Genomic DNA, 5,954 nt, shown 5'->3' with positions numbered 1-5,954 from the left:
TATAATATAGCAGACACTTTGACAAGTATCCCAGAATTTTTTCCGATTTTTCCAAAGCCTAGAACACTGCAAAAATTATTCTCAAACACGAACAAACCAAATTGCCTAAAAAATGCGAAAAACCATGTTTACCTATGTTTGACTACGAAAGAAAAGCTACTAAACAACGTTCCCTACTTCAAAATTCCTCGACAAAGTAATAAACACACGAACCAATCAAATCTACAAAGAAAACCATCCACAGAATCGACGAAAGTCGTTCATCTTCTCAAACGATCTCAAACTTCGTCGAATCTTCGTTCCCTCGTTCGCAGCTCGCTTTCTTTATTCCCCATATAAATATTCCATTTGGAAACGGCTTGTCTCCGCGCGGAAACGAGGAAAGAATACACGGTTAGGCGCGATCGATTGAACAGTACTTGGGGAGAGTTTTTGATTCAACGTTCTCCGGCAAACGACTTCTCGATTACGGGGATTCGAACGGGGCCAAGAGAATCTCTCTCTCTCTCTCTTGGCCAGAGGCGACCAGTCTTTCGATGGAATTTCCATCGATCGTGGTGGCTTGATGCAAATTGTCGCAGACGTTGCTGCCACGCAAAAACCAATTAACCCACATACCGGAAAATTTCGTTCGAAACGCCCTCGCAGGAGCCTCCACTCTTTCTCTCTCTCTTCTTCCGCCTCGCTAAATTTTCGGGGAAAATTGCTGCTTAACCCTTCCGGCGGAAAGTGTGCGCGTCGTCACAGGCTGAGCAGTTATTTGCAAAAAGCGGCAAGTGTTTTTGAAAGGGGGGTCTCGTTGAAAGGGGAACTTGTGAATTCAACGTGGCGCCAAATGGCGTCAGATATGCAAGTGAATATGGGAATATTAGCGAGGCAGAATGGAAACTTCAATTCGTCCAGGAGGAAAATGAAATTTTCCGCGAGCGCAGCCCCTCTGTTGTGTTTCACTTTTTACCAAGGAGTTTATCAGTGAACGGAATAACGGAGAATGGGAAATCTGTGGTGGAATGAAACGGGGAATGTAATTTTCCGCGAGTCACTTGTAATTAACGGCTAAATTATTTTTGCTACAATTGAAAGTAAAAAAACCTGATTGAGAGAGCTCGTACGGTTTTTAAAGTCGTCCTGAAAATCACTCTAAGATCGTCGAAATTTTTTGCATATTAAAGTAGCTTGTAGCCAGTGTCGAGACGAGTTCAATGACCTGTGACATCATAACCTTAATATAATTTTGCACAATTTAAAAGAAATGTGGATAAACTTGAAATTCTTTTTTTATCATCACAGGAGAATGTTCTCAAACCGTATAAATTCTTTCTAGTCACTTCTTTCTACCCTCAGTAGCAACGGAAATAATTTGAAAGTTAGTTACAAGTGAGACACCCTGTGTGCAATTCTAAACGAAGTCTGACCCTTCAGAATTTCACATTTCTAGGAAAATCATTCTCTTCAAGGTTCACTTGATAGTTGATTCTTCCTTCAACCACCAATTTAATTATTTTCTTTCATTTTTCGTATTGCGTTATAATTTCAATCATGGCAGAAAAACTTGCTCGAAGGTTCACTTAACACTCAATTCTTCCTTCAACCACTAATTTAATTATTTTCTTTCGCTTTCCGTACTCCGTTGTAATTTCAATCGTGGCAAAAAAACGCAACTTGCTCCCGAGCACCCAGGAATTAATTTTGAAAAATAAAATAAAACTGATCACGTCTGAGAGATGTGACAAAAATACGAACGTTAAATGGGTTAACCTAAAATTACCGAAACGACTGGGGAAATGGAATCGGTAAACGTGTATCGGTTGTTTCAAACGAGGAAAGCGAAAAATAGCCGGTTGTTCCTGTGTCCCAGAAACACCGACAGAGTATCTAGGCCGTTATAAATAATTAGAGCAACATTGTGCTTCGCGCGTCGCCCGCATCCTCTCGTATCTCTCTTAATTAGTCCGTTCCGTTTTAACGAGCCATAATCTGCCGACGCGGGGCGATTATTTTTTCTCCTTCCTTCCTTCCCTATCTGTTCTTTTTCTCTCCACTTCGCTTCGACGTCCACTGTTCGAGAGCGTGACTTATCGAGCCTGCACACTTCTCAACACACGCACACGATGCATTTCACGCGGAACAGAAAACCAGGAAGCAACGAATCTCTCTTCTCCAACTTGGAATATCTAATTTTCCAAGCATTGAATAGAAATTCATCGTACCCCGGAATTTCGACGTTTTCTCAATTATTCCAACTGTGACTGCTTCAACCCTTTCACAACTCGTGCGAAACACTGCGAAAGCAACGAATAAACTAACATAATCAACACCAGAATGTTCAATACTGGTAAGTATTATCGCTTGTAACTTATGCTTCCATTTCTATCTGTAGCGTCCCAAAACGCCGTAACTCTTCGATGCCTGGAAACGCTGACTCGCGGCAGGGCGAGTCTTATTTATAGGAAAGAAATCAACACGTTTTCGAACTAAAACAATTATTGTATTTCTTAGGCGCGTTTTCGATGTAATGTGTTTCTATGCGTGTTTTCAGTAAAATGCGTGTCTAGGCGTGTCTCGGTAGAAATGCGCCTCGAGGGTGAAAACCTCCGTGCTTTATAGCACGGAGCCGTCCGCACCCGACGTGATGGTGGTAAGTGCGACGCGATACGGAAGACGTCGAGCGATCGTCGCTTTTGGCGGCCCATGCGACGCAGGACCCAACGCGAGTCCCCTCAAGCCCTCTCGCCGCGGTCCCGCTTCGGTTCCTCGCGGGATTCTTTTGTCGAAGTCCTTATTGCGACATTGTAACACGGTTCCGCCGATGCCACGCGGCTCGGCTACGCACTCGTCCTGCCGGTCCTGCGTCGCGGTGCTCGAGACCGAATAGGGTCATTTTGACTGGGCTGGTAGTTCTAGTGTTAAATCGACCATGAACGAGGGTGTACGTTATTTCCGTGTAATTCAGTTAAAAATAAATAAAGTGTTAAGCACTCGGGTACTAATTTCCGCGTACTTGGAATATTGCACTAGGTGCCGTCTGAAGATTGAATGTATTGCGTTGAGAGTCTGACTGAATCTTTAAGATTCCTGATGTAACTGATGGTCTGTGTACTAACACTCTGGTCTTAAACTAAGTCCGGCCTTCTTATCCAGTCGTCCCTTCTCCAAATCTTCTAAAATTTGAAGAAGGGACGCGAAGGGAGGTTCTTAAAATTACTAAGTGACCAACCCCGTATCACCCCCTTCCATTGCACCCGGAGCGGGGGTGACGAAGCTGGTCCTTGCTGGATGGAAATTTGACAACAAGGGGGGAAAACCCGGCCAGGTCAACTCTGACTCTCCGACTCGTTCGGAAGGTCATACCTTGCCTTACTGACTGAACAATAGCCTATTCTTTAATATTTGAGAAATTCTAGGTGCCGCATGTTGGCTGCAGACCGGTCTGCTAAATTAAAAATAACGGTTTGCTGAACTAGAAATCACGTATCATAAAATCATCCCCTTGCTGTCCTAACATAGAGAAATATGTTGAAAGTTTTGATTGACTGTGAAAAAACAACACGTAATTGTTCATAAGTTGCTTATTACAATAAATAACTCCAGTGGAATGTCCTAGTGAATGTTAAACTACTGTGGCGATCCTAAGCGTAGGATTCTAGTTAGACGGCGGCACTAGGCTGACTAGCTGGTTTCTTCGAGTCCTTAGGCCAGCAAGGGGTCGAAAGACTTTCCCCGGTTACGCACCGGGAGAGTACGCGCGTATTAACGGTGAATTCCAATAAAATAAATAAAAGTGAAGTTTCGACCTAATTACGTGTTATGCCAGTCCTCCGTTCTCAAAGGGTGAAATTGCAAGGTGAAGTAGCGAGAGCGGAGGGATGTTATTCTGTTTGCGCGATGGAACTATTGGAAGACGTTGGTTAGAGGCTGTTCGAAATCTATTTTCCACACGCCGGAACCGGAGGACCCACTTTCCACCGACGAGAAACCGACTTTAAGCTCACGTTGTCACGCTGGCTTGCGCGGCTGGACGTAACCGGAGCATCGACGGTGACGTAAACGCAAATCCGAAGCCCGCTGGGAACCGGCGGATTAATGCGGTTATGCGATTCTGTAGGTATGCCACGAGCCCTTTTCCCTCTCTTTTCTCTATTCCAATATCCTTCCGTTTGTTACGAACTTAAGCTGTATCCTTCACAAAGTGGATAGAATTCTCGAGGAATTTTAAATATGGCTGCTAACCCTTTTTCTTTCTGGGTTTCAGTACGTTTAGGTACGCTATAAACTGAGATATTATTCTTTACGCAGTGGCTAGAATTCTGGAGAAATCGTAAAAGAGGTCTGTCTATTCGGTGAACGATCAAAATTGAATATTTATGATTCAGGATGGTCTATTTTTAGATGGAGGTTTGCAGGGGGAAATTTGCAATTTTAATTTCGGTAGAATGGAATGTTTGAAGTTTCACGATTAATGTGGGATTTCTGAACTTTGGATTTTGACGGGGGACGAAAATTTGTGATACTACGGTGGGGAGGAAGTTATTGATGTGATTTAAGGAAATAGTGCTGAAACAAGTAAATGAGTTTCACGATGAAACGAAATGTTAATTTTCAATTTACAATTATTCTGGAATATTCGATTCACCTGAAAAACGACGAACGCCAAATTTCCCAAGAAAAAAAACTTTCCCCGCAATTAAAAAAAAAAATAATAAAATTAATATGATTTAATGAAACAGTACTACAAAAAACAAATGAATTCCTGGAATATTCGATTCACCTGAAAAACGACGAACGCCAAATTTCCCAAGAAAAAAAACTTTCCCCGCAATTAAAAAAAAAAAAAATTAAATTTCTGGAATATTCGATTCACCTGAAAAACGACGAACGCCAAATTTCCCAAGAAAAAGAACTTTCCCAGCAATTCAAAAAAAAACTTTCATTGCTAAATGTATTTACCACAATCTTCGAAAATTGTTACGATTTTAATTAAACCTCGAGCTATTACGTTTAACACAATAACCGAACATATTACAACACAGATTAAAGCAAAGTTTGCAATAAAAATTCCGAAGCTTTCGATTCTCCGTCTAATTAAAAACTGAAAAGGGGGGAAGAGAAGAAGAAGGAAGAAAAAATAATAATTCTCGGTGCTCCAATTTAATCTGCCTTCGATCCATTCTTTTCCCCAGTTTCAAAGCGACAGAAACGTCGCGTGCAAAGGAACGCGGGGCGAAGCGGCCCGATAGGCACATGGAGAGCTCGAAAACTCGTTCACTGGTGAAAATATGGGAAACGCGAAACGATATTGTTAACGAAGCACACGGCCTGCTCACGGTGCAGCAACAACGGCCCTGCTAAACCAACAAGATCGCTCGGTGTTCCGTTTCAGCACCGCTAAAAGTGAATAAAACGCACGATACCGGGGAAACTGTGTTACACCGTATAAATCAGTTACGGTACGTCGACCGGAGTCGCTGCTGGAAAACGCCGACTTTTCGCGAAACTCGCTAGAATTTTTCTTCATTTTTCCTTTTTTCTGTCTTCGATTGCTGAATTTTTCTTTTTTTTTTCTATCTTCGATTCTTGAATTTTTCTTCTTTTTCTATCTTCGATTGCTGAATTTTCCTTCATTTTAATCGTCGATTCCTGAATTTTCCTTCATTTTAATTTCCGATTCCTGAATTTTTCTTCATTTTCTATTTTTCTCGTCTTTTACCTTCGACTCCGTGGACTTTTGTGTTTCTCTTTGGGTTCACCGCGAGGAATCGCGGGAAATTTGAGGAAAATTTCGGTCGATGAAGGGAAGCTATACGATTTTGTAACTTTTCGAAAATGGTAAAATACAGTTTCCCTTAAATACACAATTTCTTGATAATTAAGTTTGTTATCATTTCTATGACATCGTGAAAGGGTTAACTGGATAACACCTGTACACGGAAGGTAAAAAATTTCGAAAGGAAGGA

Source organism: Habropoda laboriosa, unplaced genomic scaffold (genome assembly GCF_001263275.1).
Source record: "Habropoda laboriosa isolate 0110345459 unplaced genomic scaffold, ASM126327v1 scaffold15, whole genome shotgun sequence".
In the NCBI taxonomy this organism is placed as follows: Eukaryota; Metazoa; Arthropoda; class Insecta; order Hymenoptera; family Apidae; genus Habropoda; species Habropoda laboriosa.
This window is presented reverse-complemented; position numbering follows the sequence as displayed.